This window comes from Piliocolobus tephrosceles, chromosome 12 (genome assembly GCF_002776525.5).
Source record: "Piliocolobus tephrosceles isolate RC106 chromosome 12, ASM277652v3, whole genome shotgun sequence".
NCBI lineage: Eukaryota > Metazoa > Chordata > Mammalia > Primates > Cercopithecidae > Piliocolobus > Piliocolobus tephrosceles.
In genome coordinates this window covers 14,695,693-14,716,298 of record NC_045445.1, presented here as the reverse complement: position 1 = coordinate 14,716,298, position 20,606 = coordinate 14,695,693, and the positions used below count along the sequence as shown (strand labels likewise).

The 20,606-nt window shown below is 37.9% G+C and overlaps 1 protein-coding gene and 1 non-coding gene across 3 annotated transcripts in view; both read right to left on the bottom strand.

Moving 5' to 3' along the window:
• MCF2 (MCF.2 cell line derived transforming sequence) overlaps nucleotides 1-13,180 on the bottom strand; it is a 118,611-nt gene extending 105,431 nt beyond the window's left edge. The window contains exon 1 of one of the 2 annotated variants that reach the window (XM_023202555.1): nucleotides 13,064-13,180. The gene's annotated coding sequence lies outside the window, so the exon portion shown is untranslated. The remainder of the gene's footprint in view (nucleotides 1-13,063) is intronic. The other variant, XM_023202554.2, reaches the window with a different exon arrangement.
• On the bottom strand, nucleotides 5,254-5,357 carry LOC111536259. The gene has a single exon (XR_002729690.1). It is a non-coding gene; the product is annotated as a small nucleolar RNA U13 (small nucleolar RNA).
• Nucleotides 13,181-20,606: the final 7,426 nt, after the last annotated feature.

The window sequence follows — 20,606 nt, the reverse complement described above, 5'->3', positions numbered from 1 at the left end:
AGTCCCTGTTCCATTCTAAATCCATGTGACACAGATGAGACTTCCAGCAAACCCCCACTTCAGGGCAGGAGGGTAGTCCAGGCCAAATAAATCAGCGTATTCTGTCCCCATGGCCACTGTGATAAGTTTGAAGCAATGATACACAATCCCAGGAATTTCTAGAACCAATGAAAGGTAGAAATTATCTTCACTGAATTGTTCGTTACAAAGATGAGGTAAGCCTAAGGCTGCAAAGACAGGCTGCCTGAAAATGAAACCAGTATCATGAAAACAGGGCTGATACATATAAACAGATTCCTAATGATATTATTTGAACATCTGGATCCAGCCATGACTGAAGAAATATCCACCCACTAGATTTTTCACTTACATAGATCAATAAATTTTCTTTTGTGCTTAAACTAGCTTACAGTTGGAGTTCTATCATTTGCAACCAAAAGAATCCAAACTAATACGTTATGACTAATACATTATAATCTAACTCCAGATTGGCATCACGGAGCCTTCTTAGATGTATGTAAAAATCCTGAAAAGTATGTTAAATGCAAGGGAGTCATTTTGACACCCTCAGCTAAGTAAGCCCAAAGAGATTGATCAATGAATTGACCTGAACCCAGGCCCTGACATTGACTTAATGTTTCTCCCTTCTCAGGAAATTCCTCAGAAATTTTATTCTTATATGTTTCCATTTATAGATCTTCAATTTCTTGCCATTTTAAAGGCCAAAACTTTCCTTTCCAAAGAAAACATTGTTTCAGAAGTAAATATGATTTCTGCTGTGCTTTAAAAGAAGTAGCTCCTTTAAAACTTGCTCTGGGCCAGACGCGGTGGCTCACGCCTGTAATCCTAGTACTTTGGAAGGTCAAGGTAGTTGGATCACTTGAGCCCAGAAGTTCAAGACCAGCCTGAGCAACAAAGGGAGACCCCGTCTCTATAAAAAATACAAAAAATAGCCAGGTGTGGTGGTGTATCCCTGTAGTCCCAGCTACTCTGGGGTCTGAAGTGGGAGGCTCACCTGAGCCTAGTTGGAGGCCACGGATTGAGGCTGCAGTGAGCCACGATTGTGCCACTGTACTCTAGCCTTGGTGACAAAGCGAGACCCTGTCTCAAAATAAAAATAAAAATAAAAATCGTTGCTCTGTTCTGATGGCCAAAGGCCGTGTAAAAAGTTTAAGAATATTTCCAATGCAATTATATTTGTAGTAGAGCAAACAACTACTTCTGTAAATGTTGGCAGTCCTTTTATGAAATGCTTAGAATACTTGCTCAAACGATGATGATATATTGGAAATGCAAATGTTAACTGCTTGGGGCAAAATTAGAGTCAGGATTAGGAGTTTGGAATCATAACTTCCCAATTCTTTCTTTAACTTTTAGCTAGACCTGCTTCTTTCCACATTAGGCATGATGAGTTCAGGCTCAATGAAATGGGAATAGCTTGTTTCTTTCTGAGTTTCTGTGCCACCCAATCAAATATTTACTGACATGAAATGGGACTCGAGACTGCCATCTGAAAAGATGACCAAGTTAAACAGCTAAAAGACCAAGTTAAACAGCTCGACCTAACAAAACTGGTTTTACCAGACTGGTTATATAGGTCCCATGAAGATAAAAGTATAGGTAATAGACTGTACTATAGGTCCATAGTTGTACATATGACCTGGTTATTTCTCAAAAATATATATTCTTAGGCAACGATGACCAATAAGAAGTGTACAACGAGGACTTAGTATGTAAGACATGTTGTTTAGTTCATATAAAGACAAATTTAAAGAATCAAGTCTTTACATGATGAGTAGTTTACCATCTTAATTTGATACACAGTTGCTGTTACTAATAATAATTACAAAATTAATAATAAATATACATCTTCATTTGCATAATGTTTGTAAGCACTTTTTCATCTGTCATCTTATTTGATCCTCCCAACACATGTACAAGGAAGGCCCAGTTTATTTATTGCCGCTTTCCAGGTGAGGAGACTGAGGTTTTGAGGAGCTGAGTTTCCCAAGTTTGTGCTGTTTGTCCAAAGCATAGCTAGAACTAGACTGTAAGTTGGCTGACTCTGATCCTAGCATTTCTGAAGTGAAAACAACCATACCAATGAATTATAATTTTGCAGATCTGTAGCTTGATAACATTACGCCAGAACAAAATTCTGTAATTCTCAGTCTTCCTCTGTCTTAAAGGAATCTTAGTGCTTATAAAGCTTATAAAGTCTAGTCTCCCAATCCATGAATAGATTCACCTCTTGGCAATTACTGTATCAATTTTAAGGATTTCAGTATTCCAGAATATCATATTTTTTATTGTAACAGCATTATTGAGATAGAATACACATGCCATACAAGTCTCCCATTTAAAGTGTACAATTCAATGGTTTTAATATATTCACAGAGATGTACAACCATCACAATCTAATTTTAGAACATCTCATCGTCCCCAAAAGAAACCTGTACCCTTTAGCTGTCACTTCCTAAGGCCCCACATCACCACCAGCCCTAGGAAACCACTAATCTATTTTCTGTCTCAATGGATCTACCTATTGTGGACATTTCACGCAGATGGAATCCCACAATATGTAGCTTTTATATTTGGATTCTTCCACTTAGCATGTTCTCCAGGTTTAACCATGCTGTAGCATGTATCAGTATTTCATTCCTTTTTAAGGCTGAGTAATACTTCATTGTATGGCTAGACCACATTTTGTTTATTCATTCATCAGTTGATAGATACCATGTTTTTTAAATATAGAGATATTGAAACCCTGATATTTTAAAATAAAATATTTTTTCTCCTAAGAACATTGTCATTTTTATCTGAAATCTAATCTTTGGATGTGCACAGAGAATATCTTGTATTAAAATTTCAAGCTAGAGATACACTCATTTTGAAAGTATTCTCAGGACAGACTTTCCAAGGCCTCTTATTGTTGTTGAAATAGCTAGTTCTGAGTTACTTGTGTGGTCGAGCATCTTTTTCTGTTTCCTAGTCATTTATCTGTTCTTTCGCAGTCTGTTTGTGTCCTTGGTCTTCTTTCAGAGGACTCTGATGGAATAAATTTAGAACAGGGTGTGGGCATTAAAATGGGGACATGAGAACGAAGTTGTGATGGAGGATGATGAAAGGAGAGAAATAGGTGCTGGGAGATTCTTAGGCCCAATTTCCAATGTTTTCCCTTTAACCTGACCACTTCCTTTTCTCTGGTTTAGGTTCTTTCTGCTTCCTTCCTCCTTTTCCATCCAAGCCAGATTTCTTTTCTTAGGAGCCTACCCCTCCTATGATAATTTGTTCTACCCAGAATCTTCATTCTCAATCATCCTATCTGGAGGCACTCAATCCAGAAGGACAGAACAGCCTCATCTGAGCCTCCCCCAGGAGGAACAGCACATTATAATATTGGGAAGAAGATGATAGCCGTATCTCCATTTTAATAGAATACTGATGTTTTGGCATGACTTGAAATACCGTTGTAGCTGGAGGAGAGTTTCACCACCACTACCCATATTCAGACCAAGCCATGGATCCAGGGGCCTTAGGAGTCAGCTGAAACCCAGAGGTCTGTAGCATTTGGGCTACATCTCAGTCACTGGCTCTTTGGCTGTTGCTATTGCAGACCCCTCCCAAACCACTGTGGTTCTTTAGGATGCAAAGAAAGACACTCCCTTCCTTACCTTCCCCTCAATGTTTAAAGACTGTTTCACGCAATAATTAGTCTGTGTAGTTTGAAATGGCAGATGAAACACACTATTTTCACTATTTTTGGAAGGTCAAAAGTAGACAAAGTCATGAGTAAATGTTCAGGGAACCCCAGCTTAGGATGAGGTGGGAGATAGGCTCACAGAAAGGAATGTGGACCAAAGGGAAGCCTTGCGATTTGGAGACACCAGGTACTGTGAATAGTAGGGGTGAGGCTCATGCCCCAAAACAGTGACATTCATTAAAAGACTCTAATGTGGGAAAAGTCCCTCCTGCCTCCCCAGGTCCACCCATTATCGAAGGACAGCACCCACACATAGCACATCCCTCCTCCCAAGGGAGTAGAGACTTCTCTGGGGAAACTGAAGGCCCTCCGGAGGGAAAAACTTCCCAATCTGGTATTTACGGGTTTCCCATTATAAGATTCTATACCTCCTCTTGGTCACCCTAAAGCAATAATTGCCAGTTGGCAACCCTCTCCTATAAATTCCCCCATCAGTTTTTCTGGATGTCATCTTTAAATATGAACAGGCAGGCTAAGATCACCAAATGTTTGAGGTAAGTCACCGTGATGGTTACTTTTACATGTCAACTTGGCTAGGCTATAATTAATCAATCAAACACTAATCTGGGCATCGCTGTGAGGTTTTTGTATATATGATTAATTTCTACAATCAGTTGACTTTAAACAAAGGGGATTATCCTTGAAAACCTGGGTGGCTCATCCAATCAGTTGAAAGGTCTTAACAGCAAAACTAAAATTTCCCTGAAGGAGAAGAAATTCTGCCTCAAGTCTGAAGTGTCAACTCCTGCCTGAGAATTTCCAGCCTGCTGGCCTGCTTTATATATTTCAAACTTGCCTAGCCAGCACCCCATGATCCTGAAAATCAATTTCTTGAAATAACCACCTGCCTACTACAAAAACACCCTCTCTCTGTCTCTTTCTTTCTCTGCCTCTGTGTGTCTCACTCTGTCAACAGATTATACATGCATGTATATAATGTATATAATACACAATTTAAAAATACACAAATGCAAAGCACACACGTAAGATTCTACACATACATGTACAAAGTTTACTAGTTCTTGTTTCTCGGGTAGAACCCCAATAGACAGAAGTCACCAAATGCAAAAGGAGACCAAGACAAACAGTGAAAATGATCTGGGCCCTGCCTGCTTTGTCAATCTTAACCTCGTACACTTCGCTCCAACCACACTAGCCTTCCTGGTGTGCCTGGAACACAGAGTGCTTGTTCTTTTCTCAGAGTCCATCACCCCTGGGGCTGCCTCCCACTGCAATGGTTTACCTGACCTGCTATCCAGATTGTATCCAGGTCTCTGTTTAAGTACTATCACAGCAGAGACATGGTCCCAGTCTACTCTTTAAAACAGACATCCCCCTACTCCCATATGCTCCATCCACTGAATTTTGTTCATTCATAGCAATGACAACTTCCTTAAATAATAGTATTTATTTGTATATTTACTAGTTTTTTTCTCTGACAAGAAAAAAGTACCTACAACAGGAACCTTTTACTTCTTTTTTTCCCTTCATGTCAGACGGGTAATGTGCCAATGTTGTAACAAGTTTTGAGGGAGGCACATCTCACACATGTACATGAAAACCCAATCATCACGCTTATGAACTAAAGAAGGATCTTTTTGTGTTTTGTTCACTATTGTGTCCCCATCACCTAACACAGTGCCTGGTCCTTTAAGAGTTGAAGAGATGATACATGGATGGAATGATAAATGGAAAAAATCTCTGAAAGAAACAGACGTAGTTCAGGGAACAGTGAACTTTAAAAACAATGCTAATTGGTTACACACTGAAAGGTTCAAATCCTTATTATAATCCACAAACAATAATGGAATACTGTGAACAAAGAACAATTGGAGAAAAAGAAAGAGAGCTTTTAGACCTGAAAAAGATTGGCGAAACTTTAAAACTTCCACAGAAGCATCCTAAGCTACCAACACAATGTCACTGAATGCAAAGTTAGGAAGGGAAGTGCAGAGTTGACCCTCACTAGCTGGTTCGAGCCAATATCAGCACAACACTGATAGGTGCAGGTAGCTGATGTGGTAGACATTGCAATGTGCCCTTCTGATCCTCCTTCAGGAAGGAAGGACTTATTGCCCCATCTGTTGAGAAGGCTGGCAGATAAGTCTTTGCCTGTCAGCCTTATTCAGGGATTGCCTCAGCTGAAAAGAGCTACCTAGCCAAGGTCATAGCCCCTTCCAAAGGCATCCCACATTAAATGACTGAACAACTTGGGGTATCAGGGGCTAGTTCCCTGGTCCCAAATGGGGACCACACTGGCAAATTATCCAATCTTTAGAATTTCTGGTAAGGTTGCATGAGGCTTATGTCACAAAGCCTTCTTCCTTCTCTTCCCTACTCTTCTGCATGTGTTAATCCCAGTAATGTGCCTTAATATACCTCCTGTATCTATTTTCTCTTCTAAGTCATGAATTGCAGTCATTAGATGATAGTGATCAGCAGGAGAGAGAGGAGTGAGTGTGGAAAATTTGAGGAAATAAGGGAAGGGTGAAATTGTTATTTGAGAGTGAGAAATTGAGTTTCTAGCAAAGTATAGTGGAATTGTCTCAGTGTTGAGTGAGAAAAAAAGATAAGAGACATGAAGAATAAATTCAGGAGGTCCAATATCCCACAGGAATCCAAGAGAAACAAAGAACAGAGAAAATGGGAAAGGATAGGCTGGGCATGGTGGCTCACGCCTGTAATCCCAGCACTTTGGGAGGCCGAGGAGGGGGATCACCTGAGTTCAGGAGTTCAAGACCAGCCTAGCCAACATGGTGAAACCCTATCTCTACAAAAATACAAAAATTAGCTGGGCATAACGGCGGGTGCCTGTAATCCCAGCTACTCGGGAGGCTGAGGCAGGAGAATTGCTTAAACCCTGGAGGTGGAGGTTGAAGTGAGCCAAGATTGTGCCATTGCACTCCAGCCTGGGCGACAGAGCAAGACTCTGTCAAAACAAAACAAACAAAAAATACACACAAGGGAAAATTGGGAAGGATATTTCAAAGAAATAATAGAAGAAATAGAAAAACATTTTCCGGAACTGAAGAACATTTGTATTAAAAGAGCCTATCAAATGCAAAATGAGATTATTCAAAAATAACTACACTGATAGACATCCTTATGAATTTTAAAGTATACCACAGACATGAAAGAGAACTTAAATATTTATAAATGGAAAGAAGTAAATCTCTTACGAAGGATCAATAGGCACAGAGAAAGCTTTCAATAACTTCCAACATCCCTTCATGATAAAACCCCTCAACAGACTAAGCATCAAAAAAATACATCAAAATAATAAGAGCCATTTATGACAAACTCACAGTAAACATCATATCGAATGGGAAAAATGTGGAACCATTCATCTTGAGAACCAGAACAAGATAAGGATGCCCTCTCTCCACTCCTATTCAACATAGTACTAGAAGTCCTAGCCAGAGCAATCAGGCAAGAGAAAGATGCCTCCACGTATGAAAAGAAGTCACACAATCTCTTTTCCTTGATGATATGAATCTATACTTAGAAAATTTTAAAGATGCTGCCAAAAGGCTCCTAGAAATGATAAACAACTTAAGTAAAGTTGCAGGATACAAAATTAATGTACAAAAATCAGTACCATTTCTATGTATCCACAACATCCAGGCTGAGAGTGAAATCAAGAACACAGTCCCCAAAATGTAACAAATCACCACTAAAGAACTTACTCATGTAACCAAACACCACCCGTTCCCCAATAACCTGTGGAAATGAAAAATTAAACAAAAATAAAGAACACAATCCCACCTACAATAGCCACAAAGAAAATGAAATACCTAGAAATACACCTAACCAAGGTGAAAAGTCTCTACAAGGAGAACTACAAAACACTGCTGAAATAAATCAGGAACGACATAAATAAATGGAAAAACATTCCATGTTCATGGATTGGAAGAATCAATATCATAAAAATGGCCATACTGCCCAAAGCAATTTACAGATTCAGTGCTATTCCTATCAAACTGCTAATCACATTCTTCACAGACTTAGAAAGAAAAACTATTCTAAAATTCACATGGAACCAAAAAAGAGCCCAAATAACTAAAGCAATCCGAAGCAAAAAGAACAAAGACGGAGGCATCACACTACCCAACTTCAAACTATGCTATAAAGCCACAGTAAACAAAACAGCTTAGGTGGCTGGGCAAAGTGGCTCACACCTGTAATCCCAGCACTTTGGGAGGCTGAGGTGGGCAGATCACTTGAGGTCAGGAGTTTGAGACCAGCCTGGCCAACATGGTGAAACCCCATCTCTACTAAAACATACAAAAATCAGCCGGGTGTCATGGCGGGCACCTGTAATTCCAGCTACTGAGGAGGCTGAGGCAGGAGAATTGCTTGAATCCAGGGGCAGAGGTTGCAGTGAACTGAGATCATGCCATTGCACTCCAGCCTGGGTGACAGAGTGAGACTCAGTCTCAAAAACAAACAAAGACAGCTTGGTAGTGGTACAAAAATAGATACATAGACTAAAGGAACAGAATAGAGAGCTCAGAAATAAAGCCGCACAGCTACAACCATCTAATCTTTGACAAGGCCAACCAAAACAAGCAATGGGTAAACAATTCCATATTCAGTAAATGGTGCTGAGATAACTGGCTAGCCCTATGCAGAAGACTGAGGCTGGACCCCTACCTTTCTTCATATGCAACAATTAACTAAAAATGGATTAAAGATTTTAATGTAAGATCTCCAACTATAGAAATCCTGGAAGAAAACCTAGGAAATACTCTTTTCGACACTGGCCTTGGCAAAGAATTTTTGGCTAAGTCCCTAAAAGCAATTGCAACAAAACCAAAAATAGATAAGTGGGACCTCATTAAACTAAAGAGCTTCTGTACAGTAAAAGAAACTACCAGCAGAGCAAACAGACAACCTACAGAATGGGAGAAGATATTTGTAAACTATGTATCTGACAAAGGCCTAATATTCAAAATCTATAGGGAACTTAAATAAATTAACAAGTAAAAACCAAATAACACCATTAAAAAGTGGGCAAATGACATGGACAGACACTTTTCGAAAGAAGACATACAAGTGGCCAACAAATATATGAAACAATACTCAGCATCACTAATCATCAGAGAAAAGGAAATCAAAACCACAAGGAGATACCATCTCACACCAGTCAGAATGGTTATTACTAAAAAATCAAAAAACAACAGATGCTGGCTGGCAAGGCAGCAGAGAAAAGCAAACACTTATACACTGTTGGTAGAGATGTAAATTAGTCCAGCCACTGTGAAAAGTAGCCTGGAGATTTCTGAAAGAACTTAAAACAAATCTACCACTGGACACAGCAATCCCATTACTGGGTATGTACCCAAAAGAAATTATTCTACCAAAAAGACACATGCATTTGTATGTTCATCACCGCAGTGTTCACAATAGCAAAGACATGGAATCAACCCAGGTTCCCATCAATGGTAAATGGGATAAAGAAAATGTACGACTCCTATTCAACATAGTGTTGGAAGTTCTGGCCAGGGCAATCAGGCAAGAGAAAGAAATAAAGGGTATTCGATTAGGAAAAGAGGAAGTCAAATTGTCCCTATTTGCAGATGACATGATTGTATATTTCGAAAATCCCATTGTCTCAGCCCAAAATCTCCTTAAGCTGATAAGCACCTTCAGCAAAGTCTCAGGATACAAAATCAATGTGCAAAAGTCAGTAGCATTCTTATACACCAATAACAGACAAACGGAGAGCCAAATCATGAGTGAACTCCCATTCACAATAGCTTCAAAGAGAATAAAATACCTAGGAATCCAACTTACAAGGGATGTGAAGGACCTCTTCAAGGAGAACTACAAACCACTGCTCAGTGAAATAAAAGAGGACACAAACAAATGGAAGAATATCCCATGCTCACGGATAGGAAGAATCAATATCGTGAAAATGGCCATACTGCCCAAGGTTATTTATAGATTCAATGCCATCCCCATCAAGCTACCAAGGACTTTCTTCACAGAATTGGAAAAAACTACTTTAAAGTTCATATGGAACCAAAAAAGAGCCCGCATTGCCAAGACAATCCAAAGCCAAAAGAACGAAGCTGGAGGCATCACACTACCTGACTTCAAACTATACTACAAGGCTACAGTAACCAAAACAGCATGGTACTGGTACCAAAACAGAGATATAGATCAATGGAACAGAACAGAGCCCTCAGAAACAATACCACACATCTACAGCCATCTGATCTTTGACAAACCTGACAAAAACAAGAAATGGGGAAAGGATTCCCTATTTAATACATGGTGCTGGGAAAACTGGCTACCCCTAAGTAGAAAGCTGAAACTGGATCCCTTCCTTACACCTTATACAAAAATTAATTCAAGATGGATTAGAGACTTAAATGTTAGCCCTAAAACCATAAAAACCCTAGAAGAAAACCTAGGCAATACCATTCAGGACACAGGCATGGGCAAGGACTTTATGTCTAAAACACCAAAAGCAATGGCAATAAAAGCCAAAATTGACAAATGGGATCTAATTAAACTAAAGAGTTTCTGCACAGTAAAAAGAAATTACCATCAGAGTGAACAGGTAACCTACAGAATGGGAGAAAATGTTTGCAATCTACTCATCTGACAAAGGGCTAATATCCAGAACCTACAAAGAACTCAAACAAACTTACAAGAAAAAAAACAGACAACCCCATCAAAAAGTGGGCAAAGGATATGAACAGACACTTCTCAAAAGAAGGCATTTATGCAGCCAACAGACACATGAAAAAATGCTCATCATCACTCGCCATCAGAGAAATACAAATCAAAACCACAATGAGATACCATCTCACACCAGTTAGAATGGCGGTCATTAAAAAGTCAGGAAACAACAGGTGCTGGAGAGGATGTGGAGAAATAGGAACACTTTTACACTGTTGGTGGTACTGTAAACTAGTTCAACCATTGTGGAAGACAGTGTAGCGATTCCTCAAGGATCTAGAACTAGAAATACCATTTGACCCAGCCATGCCATTACTGGGTATATACCCAAAGGATTATAAATCATGCTGCTATAAAGACACATGCACACGTATGTTTATTGCGGCACTATTCACAATAGCAAAGACTTGGAACCAACCTAAATGCCCATCAGTGATAGACTGGATTAAGAAAATGTGGCACATATACACCATGGAATACTAAGAAGCCATAAAAAAGGATGAGTTCATGTCCTTTGTAGGGATATGGATGCAGCTGGAAACCATCATTCTCAGCAAACTATCGCAAGAACAGAAAACCAAACACCACATGTTCTCACTCATAGGTGGGAATTGAACAATGAGAACACTTGGACACAGGAAGGGGAACATCACACACCGGGGCCTGTTGTGGGGTGGAGAGAGGGGGGAGGGATAGCATTAGGAGATATACCTAATGTAAATGACGAGTTAATGCGTGCGACACACCAATATGGCACATGTATACATACGTAACAAACCTGCACGTTGTGCACATGTACGCTAGAACTTAAAGTATAATAATAAAAATAAAAAAGAAAAGTAAAAAAAAAAAAAAAAAGAAAATGTGCTACATATACTCTATGGAATACTAGGCAGCCATTAAAAAAGAATGAAATCGTTCTTTGCAGCAACATGCATGGAGCTGGAGGCCAATTATAAGCAAGTTAGTGCAGGAACAGAAAACCAAGTACCACATGTTCTCATTTATAAATGCGAGCTAAGCATTGAGCACACATGGACATTAATATGGGAACAATAGATATTGTGGACTATTAGAGGGTGCAGGGAGGTGGGGAGGATTAAAAAAAAAAACACCTATTGGGCACCATGCTCACTACCAGGGTGACAGGATCTGTACTTTAAACTTCAGCATCATGTAATAGTCCCATATAACAAATCTGCATATTTACCCCCTTATCTAAAATTAAAGTTGAAAAAAAAAATGAAACAAAATGACATTGAACTTCTCAATAGCAACAGTGGATTCTACAAACTAATGGAAAAATAAATACAAAATCAGGGAGAAAAGGTTTTTCAGCTTGGAATTTTATACTGCGTCAGACTCTCAAACAAAAATGAAGGCTGTCAAAGACATTTTCAGACATAATAATAATTATTATTAATAAAAGTTTATAACCCATATAAAGAAGTTAGTAGACAATGTATTCCCCCCAAAAAATGATGAAGTAAATCAACGAAGAGCAAGACAATGAATCTAGGAAATAATGATCCGATATAGGAGCACCGACAAAGGGAATTTCAGAAAGAGATGTACAGCTAGCCTGGAGAGCAACCAGCTCAGATGAAAAAATGAGGACACAGGGCTCTGGGAGGGAGCTGCTCCCATCCCTTTCTACCTCTTTCTCACCAAGTTTGGTGAGTTTTCATTAGGACCTTTTTGGGCCCCTCAAGCAACTTCCAAGAACCTTGCTTATCAGAGAGAAAAAGGCTTGGAGTTTCCAACCCTTTCATTCTGAGAAGACCTCTAGGTTCTTCACATAAACAGTCCCACTTCTTCCCCAGAAACTTTCTACCTCCACAAATAAATACTATAGAGCAAGAATAAAATGTGGTTTTGCCTCACTAGAGACCCTGCTTTAAAAAATGTGAGAAATATCACCATATTCTTTTGGAAGATCGCCCTGAAGACCTCCCATTTTTCTTGGCTCTCCAAGTCTACACCCACCCGGCTACCTTCTGGGGATCAAGGTAGTTCTTGGTCTGGAAAATTTGCGTGCTTAAAAAGAATTGGACACAAATAATGGAATGGTCTTTTACCCACTGAAAATAATCTGCTGTCCAAATTTATAAGCCAATCATATGCAAGTTCACAAGGCAATTTCTCAAGTCCTAATCACTATAGGGCTCAGAGACTGAGGCCCATAGATTCCATAGGAACCACACCAAGGTACAGCCATCCCATGAAGCCCAGGTGCACACCAGATTTGTTATACTAATAATTCCAGGTTTACAGTGGTGAAGTTTTAATCCAGAGTTGAGAAATTTCCACCTGCCTTTACTTGGGAATCCTAATTATTTTAGAAGAACCCGAACAGTAGACAAAGAACTGTCAGAGAAACCCAAAGCAGGTTATTGCAGTCTGTATGGATGGATACACCTTTACAAGAACTGCACTGTGTCCTGCAACTCATTGGTCGTAGAAATGGGGGATTCTGGGGAAAAGGGGAAACAACACAAGAATGAAAATGACTGGCTATGGGGGGATGCTATCTATAAAAATATTCCAAGACTGACCCACTCATTGTCCCAATCCATTTCTTATATTAGTCTAAGGTAAAGAAATCCTTACCACAAATGTTTGTCCTTAAGACGGTCGCAGCTTATTCTGTTTCCTCGGCCAAAAGAATGTACAGTACTCTCTGCCTGCTCCAAGAACAAAAGCCTTCTTGCTCTTAACATGAAAAAAAGTTTCAAAGCCAGTCTGATGTCAGCAACTAAAAGTGTAGAGAAGCCTTGACTTGAAGTAGAATCCAGAAACAAAATTATAAATCATACACTGTATCACAGTAGAGGAAGGAGACCTAATTTTTTTTTTTATTTACAAGGACAAATCTGGAGAAACAGAACGCCCACTCAAGAGTTAGCCCGACAGTTTGAAAACAAAATACTTTTGCACAAAATGCAGAAGAAGCTGGGTATGTCTTTTTTTTTTTGTACATGACAAATAAAAATTATATGGTGTACAATATGATTTCTGATGTATGTATACATCCTGGAATGGCTAAATCAAGCTAATTAATGCTTTGTTTACCTCACATATGTATCCTTTTTCTGGTGGAAACATGTAAAATCTACTCCCTTAGCAGTTTTCAAGTATACAATATATTGTTATTAACTATAGTTATCATGATGTACAATAGATCTCTTGGCAGGGCGCAGCGGCTCACAACTGTAATCCCAGCACTTTGGGAGGCTGAGGTAGGTGGATCACTTGAGGTCAGGAGTTTGAGACCAGCCTGGCCAACATGGTGAAACCTCATCTCTACTAAAAATACAAAAATTAGCTGGGCGTGGTGGCAGACACCTGTAATCCCACCTACTCAGGAGGCTGAGGCAGGAGAATTGCTTGAACCCGAGAGGCAGAGGTTGCAGTGGGCTGAGATCACACCACTGCATTCCAGCCTGGGCAATAAAGTAAGACTCCGTCTCAAAAAATATATACAAATAAAAATATGAAAAAATTAAAAAAAATAAACAGATCTCTTGAACTTTGTCCTCCTGTCTACGTGTAATGATGTATCCCTTGATCAACATCTCCCAAAACCCTGCCCCATCCTCTGGAAACCACCATTCTACTTTCTGCTTCTATGAGTTTGACTTTTTAAGATTCCCCATAGGAGTGAGATCATGCGGTATTTTTCTTTCTGTGTCTGGATTATTTCACTTAGCATAGTGTCCTCTAGGTTCATCCATACTGTCACAAGTGACAGAATTTCATTCTTTTTTAAAGGCTGAATAGCATTCCAGTGTGTGTGTGTGTGTGTGTGTGTGTGTGTGTGTATATATATATATATATATATATATATATATATATATATATGTACATACCATATTTTCTTGAGGTTGCTTCCATATGTTGGCGATTGTGAATAGTGCTGCAATGAACATGGGAGTGTAGATATCTCTTTGACAGACTGATTTCATTTTCTTTGGATATATACCCAGTAGTGGCATTGCTGGATCATATGGTAATTGATCATATGACTATAAATGCCTGGATTTTTTCTGGGCCAAAACATCCGTACCGTTTTCCATAATGGCTGTACTAAAATTTACTTTCCCACCAACAAAGGCTCCCTTTTCTCCACATCCTCACAAGCACTTGTTATCTTATGTTTTTGATAACTGCTACACTAACAGGTACAAAGTGTTCTCTAAATGTGGTTTTAATTTGCATTTTTGTGATGATTAGTGATATTGAACATTTTGTCATATACTGGTTGGCCACTTGTATGTCTTCTTTTTAAGAAACGTCTACTCAGGTTCTTTGACCATTTTAAATTGGGTTATTTACTACTTCTTTTTGCTGTTGAGTTCTTTGTATATCTTGGGTATTAATCACTTATCAGATGTATGGTCTGTAAGTATTTTTCTCATTCCTAGGTTGTCTTTCGACTCAGTTGTTTCCTTTGATGTACAGAAAACTTTTTAGTTTAATGCTATCCCATTTGTCTAGATTTCCTTTTGTTGTCTGTGCTTTTGCGGTCATATCCAAAAAAATCTCTGCCTAATGTCGAGAAACGTTTCTTCTATGTTATTTATTTATTGTGAATTGACACATAGGAAATATATATATATATACACACACACACACACCCCGGAATGGCTAAATCATATATACATATATATATATATCAATCATATATATGTATATATGTGTGTATGTATATGGAGTGCAGTGTGATGTTTTAATACATGTATACATTGTAAAATGATGAAATCAGGGTAATTAGCATATCCATGACCTCATGTATTTGTCATATTGTGTTAAGAACATTCAGTTTGAGGCCTTACCTTTAAGTCTTTAATTCATTTTGAGTTGATTTTTGCACATGGTGTGAGATGTGTCTAATTTCATTCTTTTGCATGTGTATATCCAATTTTCCCAACACCATTTATTGACGAGGCTGTCTTTTCTCCATTGTGTGTTTTTGGCAACATTTTTGAAGATCAGTTGACCATAAATGCCTGGATTTATTTCTGGTCCAGAAGATCTTTAAGGTATGTCCCAACCTTAATATATATGTAGATAAAGGTGTATATATATATCTCTCTCCAGAAAAGCTTATTAAAATACTATCATCCTTACTTGGTTCTTTTTTGTATGTTATCTATATAATTGAAAATGGACATGCATTTAATTTATAACAAGAAAATATAACACATATTTTTTAAAGATACCAAAAATAGAAGTGATCCTTTTAAAACTTAAGTGAGATTACGTCACTCCTCTGTTCGTAATATTCCAGACTTCTACTGGAATTCAGAATAAAATCTAATGTCCTTATCATAGCCTACACAGCTCTACATGATCTCATCCTTCCATACCTAATTTCAACTCCTACCAATCTCCCTCCATTTTGGTCACAGTGACCTCCTGGCAGTACCACCAATATGCCATGAAAGCTCCTATCTCAGGGTCTGGGCATTTGCTGTTCACATGGCCTGGACTCCCTTTCATCCATATATATGAATGGCTCCCTCTCTCACTTAATTCAGTTCTCTGCTCAAATGTCACCTCGTCAGAGAGAACTTCTTTTACTATCATATCTAAAGTAGCACCTGCTATCATTCTCGGAATATTTGCTTTGACTGCACAAACACTAAAACTTTCTGTGCAATATAAAAGATACATTCTTAATGATTAATTGACACAGAGAAAAATACTTGTGAAATACACGACAAAATGCACATATTCTAATATACAGAATTATAATGAGTAAAAAAGGAAAAAAGATGAGCAACTTAATAGGACAATTGGTGAAGGAAGTGTAATTGACAAAAGAAGAAAAGAAGAAATACAAACACCCACATGTACATGGAAAATCTATTTGAACTCACAAATAAGCAAAGAAAAGCTAATATTACCAAGAGTATTTTTCCTTTAATCTGGGAGTTGGCATTTTTTTTTTCTGTAAACAGCTCAGATAATAGAAATGTCCCCCTTTGTGGGCCACATATAGTCTTGGTCACACATTCTTCATTACCTTTTTTTCCCTACAACCCTAAAGATGCTGACTGGGTTGCTGACCCCAGATCTACGGGGAGTGAGTGATTAAAGATGGAGAGCACTTAATGCTGCGAATGGGCAGGGTAAACTGGCTCACTGTTGTTGGGAGGCACAGATTGATATAGCTTTTCTAAAAGATAGTTTGTCATGTGCACATCTTTTGCCCCAGGAATTCCACATTTTTGATTTTACACCAAGAAGCTAATCTGGCAGGAATGGAAATATTTTTGTACAGAATACATTGCCATGTTATTCATAACAGCAGGCAGGAGGAGGAGAAGAAATTTATATAATAAACTAGGAAATAGTTAAACCATGTGCATGAAATAAATACCACACAGCTATTTAAAACAGTCATATATATCTGAATTAATTAATATAGAACAATCATATGACTTTTTATGGTTTAAAATTATAGTGTGTATAACATAGCTCAATATATACAAAATTATATATGTATATATGTTGTATATATATACATATACTTATTCAAAAAAATATGGTTACCTCAGGGGGATTGTGATACTAAGTGACTTTTATGTTTATATTATTAGATACTGCTTGATTTTGAGCAAGTATCATCAGTATAATCAGAAAAAAATAAAATTCTTATTGAATTTAGCAAAATCTCAGGTCAACTAAAATGGACTTTTGCCTGAAGCGCAACAGTTTTCTAAACTTATTCTTACAATATAATAATGCTATCTATTTTTCACAATTTGAACAAATAGTTTTTATGAGTTTTGTTTGCTTTCTGGTTTGTTTCTTGTACCAGAAGGACAAAGTTACTCAATAACTTGTCTTAAAAATATTCTTTTGGGAATTCTATGATTATGCATTTTAATCTCTGTCACCTCTTTTCTCCAACTCTCTGTCAACACTAATTGGCATCATACTGGTGTTGTATTCCCAACCCAGGACACAGAGAGTGGAGGTACAAGAAAATCACCCCACTGACCACTGTACAAGAGAAGTTAGGGAGTGGAAGAGTTGAGAGGAGATGGATAATGAAAGGCATCTGAGAAAGCACTCACTCAGAAAATGAACAGGGAACTTGTGTTCCCACATCGATGTCTTTAATTTGCAGCCAAGCAATACTCAGTTACTCTATCATGCAAGCTTCCCATGTCTGAAAATGAAATTGTAAGTGGACAGAGGCATCACAGCCCTGGTGTTAGGCATAGCACTTCACTTGTACCATGTTTCACACAAAAGACCAGCTGTTATGAATCAACAGTGCAGATTTCCGTATCAACCAAAAAGGGTTTGCCAACAAAGTTACAACAGGACTTCAGATTAAAGCATAAGGAAATGGGAGTATAGTACTAAACTGTTCAAATTTGCTACGCTTTTATTCATAAAGGCTTTATTTTTTATTTTGTCACTTTTTGTAAAACATGCTCATTGTGGAAGACTTGCAAACTATGAAAAAGCATAAAGAAACAGAAAAGCAAACCCCAGCCTTAATTGCATCACTCAGTGGCAACCACAGTTAACATTATGGCTTTTTTTTCCAGTCACTTTGAGATCATACTGTTTATAATTTTGAATACATATTTTTTACTAAGCATGAAGCATACTCATTTCCCACTGACAATAGCTTTTTAATAAGTGTGAAGAAAAACATGTCTAGGCTTTCAATATCAAACTAGTGTTGAAATAAGGTTAACAGATTATAATCGCAGAATTTATTCTTTCATACCTCTATTGTTAAAAATTCCAAATATGAAAGGACTTCAAAAAGTTTGTGGAAAATAAAATTTAAAGATAAAAATTAAAATATAAACTTTATTTCTCAACATAAGCTCCATAAAGACGAAGATACTTTGGTAAATGATGATACCAGCCATTTAGAAAAGAACTCAGGGTCCTGGGAGTTTAATGATGTCAATTTAGTCTTTTTGACATTATTAACAGAAGAAAAACGGGTGCCCTTTATAGATTTTTAAGATTAGGAAACAAACAAACAAAAGTCAGAAGGTGCCAAATTAGGACTGTGAGGTGGATACCTAATGATTTCCCATTAAAACTCTCACAAAATTGCCCTTGTTAGATGAGAGGAATGAGCTAGAGCATTGTCATGGCAGAGAAGGACTCTCTGGTGAAGCTTTCCTGGGCATTTTTTCTGCTGAAGCTGTGCCTAAAGATGTGCTAAAGATGTTGTTGTTCTTTGACCCTCCAGAAAGTCAGCAAGCAAAATGCCTTGAGTATCTCCAAAACACTATTGCCATGACTTTTGCTCTTGATTGGTCTGCTTTTGCTTTGACTGGACCACTTCCACCACTTGGTAGCCATTGCTTTGATTGTGCTTTGTCTTCAAGATTGTACTGGTAAAGCCGTGTTCATCTCCTGTTACAGTTGTCAGGATCTTGATCCCATTTGTTTGAATTGCCATTGAACACTTTGCTGCAGCTGATCTGGGTGCAATGGTTTTGGCGCCCGAGTGGAAAGTTTGCCCAACTTTTATTTTTCAGTCAGAATTTTGAAAGCTGAACAAATTGGGATATCTATGGTGTTGGCTATTGTTTCTTCTGGGAATTGTTGGTCCTCTTCAATTACAGTGCAAATACATTTTTTCCTTGCAAATTGATGTAGATGGCCTGCCACTGTGGGCTTCATCTTCAACATTGATTTGTCCCTTCTTAAAACTAGTTACTCATTTATAAACTGCTGATCTCTTTTTCTCTCTCTCTTTTTTTTTTTTTTTTTTTTTTTGAGACGGAGTCTCACGCTGTCACCCGGGCTGGAGTGCAGTGGCACAATCTTGGCTCACTGCAACATCCGCCTCCCAGGTACAAGCAATTCTCCTGCTTCAGTCTCCTGAGTAGCTGGGATTACAGGCGCGCACCACCATGCCCAGCTAAGTTTTGTTTTTAGTAGAGATAGAGTTTCACCACATTGACCAGGATGGTCTCGAATTCCTGACCTCTGGTGATCCACCCACCTTGGCCTCCCAAAGTGCTGGGATTACAGGTGTGAACCACTGCACCTGGCCCAAAACACTGACATCTAAACATTGGACTAGACAGTGATTTCAATCAAAGGTCAGAAAATTTCTCATTGTCAAAAGTAGAATCTTTGGGGGAAAATATTCAGTGTGCCAACAGTGAACACTATGTTACACACACCTTTTGATGACACATCAGTGATTGACATGAAAGTTAAAATTGCTGTCCAAATATTACACACATGTCAACTTTAAGGCATGGGAAAAAAACAAGATAAAAATTTGTCATCCCTTTTAAGTTCCAAAATTATCCAATAGAACAGATAATTTAAATGTCAGGAAAAGGCTTTTTTAAAGCTTCCAGAAATACTGACAAATTGCATAAATAAGCTTTGCCTAATATTTTTGTCATTTAAGATGTATTCTTACTTTATTTAAAAAAAACACTCTGAAGTCTTCATATCAGCCTCACGCATTAAATAATAGTACCATTCAATTAAAATGCAAAGCAAATTTATACTTAGATTTCAGTAGTACATGTTCATCCTTAAAGGTTATAATTTGTTTTAAATAACAGAGCCATCTGTCCTATGATAGCTCACGTGAGCTTAATTATTGGAGAACTCTAAGAATTTCTCCTGCAAACATGCATCGTGCTGAACTGTACTGAAAACATATTTGACTTTGATGTTTCTATCTTACAAGGAAATTACACTCTCAAGTTGATTCTTTATATGAATTTAGTATTGAACTCAATATTACATTCACATTTTTCAGTAGTATAAATCACTAATGTCTGCCACCTTCTACATTAGTTATTATCTATTATATATTCAAAAAGCAGTTATTACTTCTAGAATTTCCTCATTCATGATTGCTGACTTGTTATTGTAATGATTATATTTTTAGTTCTTTCCCATAGACAATTTTCAATATAGAGTTGTGTAATTTATTGCAATCAAACAAAGTTATTTATTTGGAATTGATGGTTTGAATCAAATCTTAAAAGGCATGTATACAAAACTAGCGGATGCTACAGACTTTGGAGGTAGTATTATTACCAGAGATTATAGAACCAAGATTTTAAATATCTCAGCATATTGGGATATTTAGGTTCAAGTCCAGCGTAGCAATGTCTCCATTTGGACCTAAAAT